Source organism: Mustela nivalis (assembly GCF_964662115.1).
Source record: "Mustela nivalis genome assembly, chromosome: 10".
Lineage (NCBI taxonomy): Eukaryota > Metazoa > Chordata > Mammalia > Carnivora > Mustelidae > Mustela > Mustela nivalis.
The window spans coordinates 77,456,643-77,470,799 of NC_139029.1; the positions used below are offsets into that span (position 1 = coordinate 77,456,643).

At 40.8% G+C, this 14,157-nt stretch overlaps 1 long non-coding RNA gene across 1 annotated transcript; it reads right to left on the reverse strand.

The window, feature by feature from the left end:
• Positions 1 to 2,998: 2,998 nt before the first annotated feature.
• Positions 2,999 to 12,731, reverse strand: LOC309843324. The gene is made up of 3 exons (XR_014300065.1): positions 12,665 to 12,731; positions 5,389 to 5,600; positions 2,999 to 4,832 (listed from the first exon to the last, which is right to left on the reverse strand). It is a non-coding gene; the product is annotated as an uncharacterized lncRNA (long non-coding RNA).
• Between the last annotated feature and the right edge of the window lie 1,426 nt (positions 12,732 to 14,157).

Genomic DNA, 14,157 nt, shown 5'->3' on the forward strand with positions numbered 1-14,157 from the left:
GGCGGTCGCGCTGGTGATTTCCTTCCACACCTCTTTAAAAAGACAGCGAAATCCCCTACCAAGGCTTTGAAATATTAGCTGGTTTTTGTTCTCAAAAGCGGGTGTTAAGGCAAAGTGCCGCTTCATTGCTTGTTTTACCCTCTTAGTTCATTTTCTTTCTCACGGTCTTTCCCCGGGAGCTGCGCGTTTTTCTTCATGTTCATTCATTACAGGTCTAATGACTTACACGATTTGCTGGACAGGGTGTGAAGTCCACGAGTAAGACTTAATCTTTGCCTTCGGGAAGCTAAAACTCCAGTTCCAAAGATAAGGCCTAAGCATATGAAAGAGTATCTTAGGGCAGTTTCCAGATGAGTTCAGATGAAAGAGAACACTGCATCCGGTGAGATCAGGGATTTTACCAGCCATTCCCCTAGACATGGTTGTGATTCTTTCCTCCTATTAATTTTCATGTATGGTAGACGTGATAGACTCTCAAATTGAACATTTATTGAGCTTTCCCCGAGAAACTTTTACCTTTGTTAAAAGAAATCAGGTCTATTAAAAGGTAAAATTCTATTACAGGATAAATTCCAGTTGGTAAGAATTCGGGGTGAAGTGGAAAAGAAGCTCCTTCTTGTAGGTGGTTAGAGACCGAGCCTGATTTTGAGTAAATATTTGTTGGCTGAATGAAGGTAAAAATTCTTTGAAGAGAAGGGTAATGCCAAGAAGCAGGAACAAGCATGGGGTATTTTAATTAATATAAACATTTGATCCTTATGTTGAATTTCCTGTGGCATCACATTTTGACTCCTTGTATATTCTCTAATACCACAGAAATAATTATTTTTCCCCCCCATGGAAATAATTCTTGATTAAAATTTAGAGGTTGTTCCTCCTAAACTATTAGACCTGATTTCTTTCTGGGAATGTATATAGCCTATCGGTCACGGACATAAAGCTGTTTGGCTTGCAAACCTGTCTTTACCAAGTACTGGCTATTTTAACTTAGGTCACTTAGTCTCTCTGTTTCCCTTTCTCGAATCTGGGCCAGATGATAGTTTAAACCATATGAAATTGCTGATAATTGACCATTTTGACCTACAGCCAGGTGCCATATTTCCCCCTGATATAGTATGTACCACACTGAGTAGAAGTGAGGAATCAGCTTACTAAAAGCCCTTGGTAGAGTATTTGGCTAATGTCAAAGGTTCAGTAAGTGAGAGCTCCTATTAGTAATGCTTCCACTCTTTCTCCCTTACAGTCCACTTCTCACAACATTGGCAAATTCATGACGTGAAATCACAGCAGCCTTCTGTTTACAGTTTTAAAGTTTACATTATATAAACTCATTTACTCTTCTTAGCAACTCAGATAAATAACTTATTGAAAATCTCACTATTAGTAAGTGTTGGGGGCCCAATCAAAACCTAGATCCTTTATCTTCAATCTCCTTACTCTTGCATGCTACAATTTACTTTTGACACAAAAAGTGTGTTTATTGAGGTAATTTTAATTCTTGAATGTGTGTGTGCATGATTTATGCTTTTTATGCCTGTACAGCTTTTAAAATATATATTATAGTTATTGATACCCTTATTATAGAACCATAGTTTTGAGAAAGGGAAACATAATCTTTTCAATTTATTTGGTGACAAAAACAAAAAAGAAAAATCCAAGGAACTTTATTGTATAGTTACTTTGAAGGAATCTTTTCTATAGAGGAGGAGTAATATTGCTGACATTTCCATCTTTGAGAATGGTGTGATTCTGGTTTTATGTGCTTTAAAATTTTTCAGAAATTGTTTGTAAATATAAAAATCACTAACATCCACTGCTCTTTTTTCATTCTCTTTCCAGGATCTGATATTATTGTCCCTGTCTCCCTTTGAGAATCACTCTCCTCAACTGGCTTATAATACACTGCACCCTAGTTTCCACAATAGATTTGATCACTGAACATTTTAAAAAATCATAATGAACTGTTGGAAGCCCAGTAGGAGCTCATGAGGTCTAAGTGTTTAAATTTAAAGCAAACAGCAAAAATGGTCTCATGGATGAATTTTTACAGGAAGTGATCACATTTTTACTCACAGTCTGCTTGCACTTTATACAAGAATAAACAAAATGTGAGAACTAAAATTCATTTTACCTTATGAAGGGATGACCTGATGCATCTTATTCTTAATAAGGTAAAATGGATTTAAATGATCAGATTTTGGTTTAATATTTTATGCAATTGATTTTAAATTTAATAATATATTATTATATTCTTTATAACAGAAAATATAGGACAAAGATGTCTATCTCATCCATATTAAAAACAACTTAATACTTCATTATATGAATATCTATAATGTATTTATTCTCTGCATTTGATGGCCATATTTGGAGCTTTCAGGCTCTTGCTAGAACACCCATTGTGGCCATACACATTCTTAGTACTTGCCTGTTTGTACATGGAGGAACATTTTTCTCTGATAACTACATGTTACATATTACTGTCTTCAAGGGTGTTCACATCTGGTAGCTACTGCTGAACCAATTTATATTTAAATCTAAATTGCATAAGACTACCTATTTCTTCCCATAATCACCAACGTTAAATACTATCTGTCTTTTCAATTTTTGTTACACTGATGGATAAGTATCTCATTATTCTTTGATTGTTGGTAGGACTTCATTGTTTTATGATATATTGTGATCATACTCTGATTTTACATGCCTTTAAAATTAATATTGTATCCTAAGCATTTTTCTCATGTTATTACACTGAATTATTTTCTGGTCTGTGTTGACACACAGACAAGAACATCGCTAATTCTCGTCAATTGTTTTGGCCTTAAAACATGTTTCATCGGGCGCCTGGGTGGCTCAGTGGGTTAAGCCACTGCCTTCGGCTCAGGTCATGATCTCAGGGTCCTGGGATCGAGTCCCGCATCGGGCTCTCTGCTCAGCAGGGAGCCTGCTTCCTCCTCTCTCTCTCTCTGCCTGCTTCTCTGCCTACTTGTGATGTCTCTCTGTCAAATAAATTTAAAAACAAAACAAAAAAAAACATGTTTCATCAAAGCAACTAGCACATGTCTCTTGCCAGTATGTAACCCCTGGAGACAAACAGGCTTTTAGCAAGGGGCAAGTTAGACATGTTTTAAAAAAAATCCACAAGCCTGGTTTCTTTTCTCTTGGTCCCTGTTTCTGTAGCAATTCCAGTGGGGTGTGTTAGACAACATTCCATGAAGGACTGTGGGCTGCTCTATCAGTTACCAAGGCGGTGGTTTGCCCGTGAGCCACAGACTGTGGTCTGCCTCACTGCTGTAGGAACTCCAGGCTATGTTTCATTATGTGCCATATGGTAGAAAACTTCTGTTGGCACGCAATCCCCAAACTCCTTCTAGGGTGCCTTTCTCCACAACAGAGCCTGGAGGCTAAACCCTGTAATTCTCAGCATCCCTTGCAGCACTCCTTCTAGGTAAAGATGAGGTTACTTCAACTCCATGTGCTAGTTTTAGATTTCAAAGGTAGAAGTGTGTAGGGGAGAATCTTTCTGTATCTTCAGCTATTGAGTTTTGCAACAGCCGTGCTCTGATGTCCTATCCCCAGCTTTACAGATGTCCGGAGGCAGTTCAGGCCACTTACTGACCCCTGGATGGAAGAAAGTATAATCAAATAGCAATCTCCTGATGGCTCACCCTTCTTAGTTTGACACAGGATGAGCTCTCCTGGAAGGACAGTCTTTTAGCAGCATCGTTCTTAGAGTTATTCCTAGAGACCCAGTCCAGAGCTTGTTCGTCCAACCTTCAGCTTTGTAAGCACGTAACTCCCTGTACGAAATATCCTCTGCTTAAAATAGCGTGGTTTCTGTTCCTGCACTTGACCCCTGGCTGATACCATTTCTGCTCTTATAATCACATTTGGACGTATTACTACATTGAAAACGTAAAATAAATTTTTTTCTCATCTCTGATAAACATCATCCTATAATTTTTAAGTGTCCATTGATATAAAAGTTTACACATTTGGGCAAAATAACTTTAGTTCACAACTGTGTACTCGAAAGAGCATTCATAAGTATGTCACATATATTTTTTTTCCCAAGATTTTATTTATTTATTTGAGATAGAGTGAGAGAGCCCAAGCAGGGAGAGGGGCAGAGGGAGAGGAAGAAACAGGCTCCCCATTGAGCAGGGAGCCCCACACAGGGCTCATTCCCAGGACCCTGGGATCATCCTGCTCTAAAGGCAGATGCTTAACCAACAGTCAACCAGACACCTCTATGATACACAAATATTTAAAATATTTTTTGTATAAAAATATGACAGCAAAGTTCGGGAAGATTAAAAGTAGGGAAAAACTCATAATTCTGATGTGCATTTTGAGGATTATATTTATAGGTAGGTGAATGACAGATGATGGCTAGCCAGAAGAACATTCTAGTAGAATTTTTAAGAGAGTAAGAACGTTGTATCAGATAATTTTAGTTCAAACCCTGGCTCCAACACTGGGCAGCAACATAGGTTTGGGTAAGTTTTTTATTCTCTCTTCCAGAAAATTGGGCTAACACTAGCACTCAATTCATACAGCTGTTACGTAAATGAGATAATATTTGTTAAATTCTTAGCAAAATGTATGGCATATTTAGCTTAATAAATGGTAACTATCATGGGGATATAAATATTTATTGCATATTTCCCTGAGAAAATACAAGACTATTAGGACAAGGATTCTAAAATTTTCTGGCAAGGAAACTATACTTACCAGTTTCTAGTTTTAGTTGTTTCTCTATATTACTTCATATGATCTAGGGTATGCTGGCTGCCTTCCTCAAAGAGTCATCCAGGATTCCCAAGGAAATACTAGAGGATGAGAGAAATTACCTTCAAATGTATTCAAAACTTACTAATACTAATACTTACTAATACCATACAAGCTGTACTTAAAATCTGATAGTGGGTCACCTGGTGGCTCAGTAGATTAAGCATCTGCCTTTGGTTTGAGTTGTGATCCCAGGGTCCTGCAATGGAGTCCTACATTGGGCTCCCTGCTCATGGGGAACCTGCTTCTCCCTCTTTCTCTGCCTCTCCCCTGGCTTGTATTCTCTCACTCTATTTCAAATAAATATATAAAAATCTTTAAAATATATGTCATAAATAAAAATAATAAACAAATAAATAAATAGGCAAAAGAAAAAAAATAAAATCTTCTAGGAGTGTTGAGCCGCCTTTGGGCTCTCATTTAATTGCCGGATATAAGTCTGGGGACCTGTGGTCGTGTGGCTCCAGTCTCAGCTGCCAGCGTACAGCTCAGTGTGGTAGCCTAGATTCTGTCTGACCTGTTCTTGGCAGCGACCCCATCCCAAGGTGAACGCAGACCCAAGTCAGAATAAAATATTACCATTAAATGAAGAATTACCATTGAAAAACTGAAGGCATTGGGGAACCCCCAGAGCTGCTGTGGAATCTGGAGCAGGGGCAGCAGTAGGGGCTCCAGCAGGGAACAGCTGAGGGAGCTTGGGCAGGTGTGTCAGAATCTCATTTCTGAAGTGAAGGAACTGGTTGGATGATGCTATTTCCCGAGGACTGGCCCACTTCCCAAAAAGAGGGACTTCTCTGAATAACTGGCAGCTGAGAAAGCAAAGGTTTATTATCACAAGGGTTGAAATTAAGAGATTATAAAAAAGGAACACTGTTATAGTATTTAAAGATATAACGGGAAATTTGTCCTTATTAGAAGATACTGGGTTGAGCTATTCATATCCACATTATACTGTTTTGATTGTCTTAGTCTTGTAGGTGTCTCCTAGGGCCCCTGTAATTTGAGAAACATTGGTCTTCTTCTTCTTTTTTTTTTTTTTAAGATTTTATTTATTTGACAGAGAGAAAGATCACAAGTAGGCAGAGAGGCAGGCAGAGAGGGGGGCGGGAAACAGGCTCCTTGCTGAGCAGAGAGCCCAATGCGGGGCTCAATCCCAGGACCCTGAGATCACGACCTGAGCCGAAGGCAGAGGCTTAACCCACTGAGCCACCCAGGCGCCCCGAGAAACATTGGTCTTCTATATGTATTTTGACAACTGACCACAGAGACAATTCAATTTGTTAAGGAATCCTAATATTTTTGCCAGTGTTTTCTTTAATTTTTTTAAAAATATAAAAAGAATGTGATTTCATTGCAGAACATTTGGGCTATGCAGAGAAGTAGAAAGAAGAAAAATCATAGTACTCAAACGTACCTACTTTGATTTTTAAAAAAAATTTTTTTAAAGATTTTATTTATTTATTTGATATATATATAGAACAAAAGCAGGGGGAGTGGGAGAGGGAGAAGCAGGCTTCCCACTGAGCAGGGAGCCCGATTCGGGGCTTGATCCCAGGATCCCGGGATCATGACCTGAGCCGAAGGCAGATGCTTAATGCCTGAGCCACCCAGGTGCCCCCACTTCGATTTTTTAAATACAGTTTTTTTTTTATAAAGATATTTATTTATTTATTTGACAGAGAGAGATCACAAGTAGGCAGAGAAGCAGGCAGAGAGAGAGGGGGAAGCAGGCTCCCTGCTGAGCAGAGAGCCCGATGTGGGGCTCCATCCCAGGACCCTGGGATCATGACCTAAGCGGAAAGCAGAGGCTTTAACCCACTGAGCCACCCAGGTGACCCTAAATACAGTTTTTCACATGAATACCATTCATGCTGTCAACAACTATCTTCCTTTATTAAAAAAAAAAAAAAAAACCCTTAATATCATTGAAGACATTTCTCTATGTTATTAAAAGTACTTTTAACAGGGACACTTGGGTAGTGCAGTTGATTAATAGAATGACTCTTGATTTCATCTCTGGTAGTGATCTCAGTGTCATGAGATCGAGCCCCAAGGGGAGCCCGGTGTCTGGCTTCATGTTCAGCTCAGAGTCCGTTTGGGACTTTTTTTGCCTCTCCCTCTGCCCCACATCCTCTCTCTCTCTCTCTCAAGTAAATAAATATTTTTTGAAAACCTACTTTTAAGCATCATTAACTTTTCTAAACCATCATTTTTCTTATGACAAAATCAATGCCTATTTATTATAGAAAAATTAAAATATACAAATAAAGAAAATAAAGTTCATATCTTACCCTCTGGAAATCACCATTGTACTAAGATATATCTCTGTCTAGGCTTTTTTGGGGGCACATATATTATATATATGTTATATATATAATGTATATGTTTATTTTTGGAATATATTTATTTTTAAAACGAAAGTCTTACCACAAAACTTTTGAACTGTTATGTAATCTATTTGTATTTACTATACTGCAAGTATTTTTATGTTAACATTCATCTATATATTTTTAGTGATGGAATAGATTCCATTTTATGGAGAAGGCATAACTGATTTAGAAAAATCTCATATTGTTAAGAACTTACTGTGATTATATTGATGATTACCTTTGTAGCTAGGCCTTTGCTCACTTTACTCTTTGTTTTGTTTTTGGGTTTTTTGTGGTAATACATAAATAACATAAAATTTACTATATATTCTTGACAACATGGTTAGTATAATTTCTTTCATTATCTCCAATTTCAAATGGTTCTAAATTCTTGCTTTTTTTTTTTTTTTTTACATAATTCTGTATCCTGTTAATGTCCCTTATTTATACCTGTTGTCTATTACCATAGGCTGGGGGGCTTACAAATAACAGAAATTTATTTTTCATAGTTCTGGAAGCTGGAAGTCCGAGACCAAGGCATGAGCACTTTAGTGTCTGGTGAGGGTCTGCTTCCTGGTTCACAGATGCCCTCTTCTCAATGTCCTCAAGGGACAGAAGGAGTGAGGGAGCTCTCTGGGATCTCTTTTATAAGTACATTAATGCATCTTATTCATGAGAACTAACCCCCCATGGCCTAATCACATTCCAAAGGCCCTACCTCCTAATACCATCACCTTGGGGTTAGGATGCATACGGATCTCGGGGTGGGGGGAGGCACAGCATTCAGTCTGCGGTACCAGGCATGGTTTGGATTACTCATTAGATACTGATTGCTCTCCCTCCCCCGAGCAGCGGAGTCTGTTTACACACCCCACTAAAGTTAGACTTTGTTATGTGACTTGCTCATACAATGTTGGTGGAAGATACGGGACTAAAGGTCTAAAATGTGCTTGGGTGGTGGGGAGTGCTCTGTTGGTCTTCTGCCATCACTGTGAGAAGAACATGCCACGGCCAGCTTCCTGGCCAAAAGGATGAGAAACACGTGGAACACACCTGGAGCCAACCTGAAGCCTGTGACAAGCCCAGCTGAAGTCAGTGCCCAAACAACTTAAGTGATCAACACAACAGAAGCGAGCATAAATGTTGTTTCTTGCCAGTGAATTCTGGGACTGTTTATTATTGATTTGGGTGGCAATAGCTAACAGAGATACAGTGCCCTGGCCACTTTTCTACTGTGATGTCTTATTTTCTTATTGATTTGTAAGAACTAAGGACATAATTGCTTTGTTAGTCTTATGTCACATATATTCTCCCATTTGGCATTTTCTTTCTAGTTTTGGCTAGTGTGTTTATTGATTTATGGAAGCTGTTTTTTTTTCTTTATAAACAAATCTGACGTTCTTTTCCTTTACAACTTCAGCCTTTGGTGTTATGCTTAGAAAGGCCTTTGTACCACAAGGTAACAGAAACATCTGTTTTCTGCTAGTACTTTCACTGCCCCAGTTTCTACACTCAATCTTTATTCATTTGGATTTTTTTGGATCCAGGATATGAAATAGGTCCATCTAATTCATATACATACTTGGGTTTGTTTCTAGTCTCTCATTTCTCTTCTATTTGCCTATCTTCCATCCAGTGGCACATTCTCATGTTACTTTATTTCATTTATTTTAATCTTGTAGTATGAGTTCATTTACATTGATAAAACTATGCTATACCATTTGAGGAATACCTACATACATAAGTATTACAATTAGAAAGTAAAGAAAAGAAGCGGTTGTTACAATATTCAGGACAGTGACCACTTTGGAGAGTGAGGGCAGGGTTGTGAATTGAGAGATGCACATGACTAGCTTCTGGAATGCTGTGGAAATTTTACTTTCTGATCTGGGGAAGGTTACACAGGAGTTCACCTTACAATAATTCAAGCCGCACCAATGTTTTACTTACCTTTCCTGTAAAGAAGAGGTCTCACAATTTAGGAATGATCTTAGAAATTCTTACTGCACTCAGAGTAGCTTTCAAACATTTTTTTAGAGAGGATTTTTAAAATACCTAGGGGGTGGATCCTTATACATTTGACCTTGAACACCATACGAGTTGGGGTGCTGACCCCGCACAAAGTTGAAAATCCACATACAACCTTTGGCTTCCCCCAAACTGGACTAATAATGGCCTACTGTCAACCAGAAGCCTAACTGAGAATGTAAGCAGTTGGTTAACACATATTTTGCATGCTATATGCATAATATACTATATTCTTACAATATGGAGCTAGAGAAAAGAATGGTATTAAGAATATCACAAGAGAGAATACATTTACAGCACTATACTGTATTTACCGAAACACACACACACACACACACACACCATAAATGGACCCACAGTTCAACCCTGTTACTCAAGGGTCAACTGTCCTTGGAAAGGCTGGGTGACATAGATAGAAACATTATATTATTCTGGAATTCTTCATAGTTCACAGAAGCAGGAGGTCTGCAAGGGTGTTTGTTCAAAACCTCCAAACCTTCTCCCTCAACACATTCAGACTTTGAGGTCAGGCCCTCAGATGTCCCCCATGACCCTCCTTCCCATTCCTCCCAGTGTCCACACTCTGATTTAGGCAAGCACTACCCTGTGTCCAGCTCTTTCTACTCCTTCTGCCCAACCTCAGTAGCTTTCCCTGGTCTGTCTTTTTTCCCTTTAAAAAAAAGCTTATTCATTAATTTAATTTAATTAAATTAACTACACCCAAGGTGGGCCTCAAACTCACCACTCTGAGATCAAGGGTCCCCTTCCTTCCCAGCGAGCTACCCAGGTGCCCGCCTGGTCTGTCTTGGCCATTCTTACTATCTTCTTCCCTACTGAGCTGAACTGCCAGAACACCGCTGGGGTGACAGTGGGACCCCCATTACCAGGACTGCTCACACACCCCCTCAGACCCAGTAAATCTTCTGGCCACCCACTTCTGGGGAATCTCACTGCTGTTGGCAACATGTGAACTCTATGGACCTCGAACATTTGACTCCTAGGTGCACCCTACACCTAAGGTGGCTGGACTCTATGGGCCACGTTTCCAGCCTCCCGACTTTCCTCTCCTATCTCAACATCCAAAAAAGCCCCACCTCCAACCATCTCACAGGCCTCTTCTTCGTGAAGCTCCCCTCGCCCTGTTCTGTGCCACTTCCCATGCTCCCACTCTTTTCTTCCCCACAGGCAGTATTAGTTAGCATTCCCCTCAGATGCTCCGTGCCCTTTTCTGCTCAGAGCTGGTTCTGGAATTGCCCATGACCTCCATGATAATGTCCAAAAGGGTTAAGGCCCTCAGACCCCCTCCAGTCCTGTCCCAGGTCACTCCCCTGTGGGAATCTTCTGTTCCAACTGGACTCTCTTCTCCATGTCCCAGACTGTTCTCCCCTCCACCTTAGCTGCCCTCCCCTTTATTTGCCGGGTGAGCCCAGCTCTTCCTTCCATACTAACTTTCCGTGGTACCTCTTCTCCACAGAATGGTTCCTCATAATTCTGGCTAAACTTTCTGTTTCCAGAGGGGCACCTGGCTGGCTGACTAGCCGAGCATGGGTCTCCTAATCTTGGGGTTGTAAATTCAAGCCCCACATGGTGTATAGAGATGACTTAAAAATAAGCTCCCCAAACCCCTCCAAATTACCCAATTCCTACCTCTGGACTTCTGTGACATTTAGTTTCTATGAACCTTTGTCACGTATGTCCTTAAATTCTAATTTATGTATTTGCCAATCAATTATTAGCTTCTGGAGCTGAGGAGCTATTTCTTACACTGCTTCTATCCTAATCTTTCCCATCCTCGGGAGTTTCAGACCATTTGAATGCAGTAGGTTATTGGCGAGGACACGATTGAATGACTGATGGTGTTCTTAATTCAATTCAGAGTAATTGTAGGATTTCCTGGTTTAGGCAACTATATATTTACCTTCTTTATATCTTACTTTTCTGGCTTGCAACATGGTGATAATTTCAGTCCATAAAAGGATGGGACAAAGCGAATTGGAAAGCACTTTCCAGTGTTGTGTTTTTATTATTGCTTCAAATAAATGTGCTTGCTAATTGCCATGTACTCTGGGGGTGTGGCTGCATTCTCCAGCTACCTTGTGGTAAAAGTTGATAGGGTTTGGATTCTGCTAGATAGCTTAGGGAAAAAGAAAACACCCAACACACAGTTTCAGTAAATGATAGATATTAAAGTCCCTTGGAGAGGGGACCTAAACAAGCTCTGTCTGCACAAGGGGAAACAGGCAAGTGGTCTGTCCTTTAGAAGTGAGAGCCCTGTGTTGTGTGCCCCATCAGACCATTCCTATACCCCTCTCCTTGCTGGACACCTTCCCTTGGAAGATCCACCGGCACCTCCAACTCTTGGCAGCTAAAGCTGGCTCCCTGTTTTCCCTCCTAAACTGTTCTGTATCTCACTTGGTGCACCACCTTATAGAAGTTTCTCCAGGAACCATGGGAGCCAAGGGAGCCCTCCAGTCCTCTTTTATGGCTCCCACCCCCCCATGCTGATTTTCTTTGTGAAAACCACCACTGTTTTCCATCCCTGCTTTTGGCCCCCTCCATTGAACCTGTGCAGAAGCCTCCTTGCGCCGTGGATCTTCACAGTGCCACCTTGGTGATCTTTCTAAACTGCAAATAGGCATCTTTTTTCTCTGTTTAAATCCTGTTTCTAGGAATGCCTGGGTGGCTCAGCCAGTTAAGCGACTGCTCTTGGCTAAGGTCATGATCCTAATGTCCTGGGATAGAGCCCCGCATCTGGCTCCTTGCTCAGCAGGAAGTCTGCTTCTTCCTCTCCCTCTGCCTGCCACTCCCCCTGCTTGTGCTCTCTCTCTCTCTCTCTGTTAAATAAAATCAACCAATCAATCAATCCATCCATCCTGTTTCTGTACTCTCTGAAAGAGAAGGCTCTCTTCTCTTGTCTGCCTGGTGACAAACTCATCTTTGGAAACCCTGCACAGGTATCTTGTCTTCTGGACCATCTGCTTCTCCTAGTGAACTCATCTGTTTGTCCCTCCCTCTACCTGCGTAGCTATCCTGCAGGTCTGAGACTGCAGTCTCCTGATCACTGTAGTTGGGATTTCCAGTCTGTCTTCTGTATTAAACAGAAGGGATGTGGGATGTGGTTGGCTTACTTGTTTTAGGATTGTGGTACCCGGCATGCTGCCCAGCACCTAATAGAAGGTGCTCGGCTAATGTCTGCGCACTTGAACATGCAAGTAAGTCATTGGGGGGCCGGTGATCCTGCAGAGAGATGGGGATACGATGACTTCTCATTTAAGTAGGCATCTTGGGGCTCCCAAACAGCAAGTAGCTACTGCATGCCTTTGCCCATCCCTCTGTGCTTTTGACAGGTAAGCCTCCTCCTTCTCTGCTTCCCATCAGCCCACCTCCCCATATTAGTAAGCAGATTTTCCCCTCCCATCTTAAGGGTGTCATGGAAGGGTCACTGTATTTGGAGCAGTAGACCTACTCCAACTTACCTTGGCTCTGCTAGCAACTGGCTGTGTGGCCTAGAGGGAGTCAAATATTTTCTTCTCAGCCTTAGGCAATGGGTTAGACTACCATGAGTGGTTTCAGAAGTGCTCAAGGGTAGCGGGGGGCCACAGCTAGAATTGGGACCTGGATCCTGCCTTTCACCAGAGCAGCTTTGTCTTGATGTGTTTTTATTTGTTTGCACATCTTGGTAATATCCAGTTTGAACAAAGGTTTCCTTAAGGCAAAACCTGTTTGAAAATCCATGGCTTAGATGGAGTTCGAAATCCTTTTCCTTTGTTTATTTTCTCAGGAACTATAAATCCTTATTTGTTAATGAGAAAAAGGCTTTGCTAGGGGCGCCTGGGTGAGGCAGTCTATTAAGCAGCCGGCTCTTGATTTCGGCTTAGGTCACGATATCAGGGTCCTGGGATCAAGTCTCATGTTGGGCTCAGTGCTTAGCGGAGACTCTCCTTGAAGATCCTCCTTCTCTCTATGCCCCTACTGCCCTCGAATAAATAAATAAATAAATCTTTAAAAAAAAAAAAAGGTTGTCTAGGAGGCTTAGTTGGTTAAGCATCTGATTCTTGATTTCAGCTCAGGTCATGATCTCAGGATCATGATACAGATCTCAGGATCATGATCATCTCAGGATCAAGGAGCCCTGTGACAGGCTCCTTCTCACTCAGTGAAGAGTCTGCTTGAGGTTCTCTCTCTCCCTCCCCCTGCTCTCTCTCTCTCTTTTTCTCTAATGAGTAGATAAATACATTTTTAAGATCTTAAAAAAAAAAAAGTAATAGGTTTTGCTGGCCTTCTGAGAAGGATTCTTGCCTCCTGGGAAGATTTGTCCTCCTATATTTTCCTTAAAATTAAAATCTAATTATAAGTCCAGCTGGTTCTCTGAACTGACTTGACTTGTACGATCATGGCTTGTTTGTATTTTTATTGTCTTTCTAACCTTCCCTCCTGGTTCACGCTGAGATTTGTTAGCTGATCATAAATCACAGCTCTGCAGTGAGGTCATCTTGGAGATTAGCCTGCTGCTCCAAGAGATCAGGGGCAGGCTCAAACGTGCCTGTGCTACTGGAGTAAGAAGAGAAGCATTGGGCATTCGCAAAATTCAGTGTAACATTCGCTGTCTAAAAAAGCATTTGCTTAAAAAAAATAAAAATTAAGATACAAAGTAAAATTCAGCGCATTTGGGTATAAAAGAAAAAAAGGCATTTGTTGTGTAACACCCACATGCAAGGTGCTGAGCTAGGGACAGAGGCGGGAGCAAAAATCAAGACTCTGCTATGATCAGAAATCTGCCAGGAAATGATCTAGTTAACCACCCAGAATTGTGAGGTCCATAAATGTCTGTTTCCTATTGAAAATGAAGAGAACCTCCTGAGCCGTGCTGAACTCATTGGTGTAACCGTCAAAGATAAATTCAGTTCAGATTTGCTCTTCGTCATCTGAATCTGAATTCTTTGTTGCTGGGACATTGATGGTTAAGGCA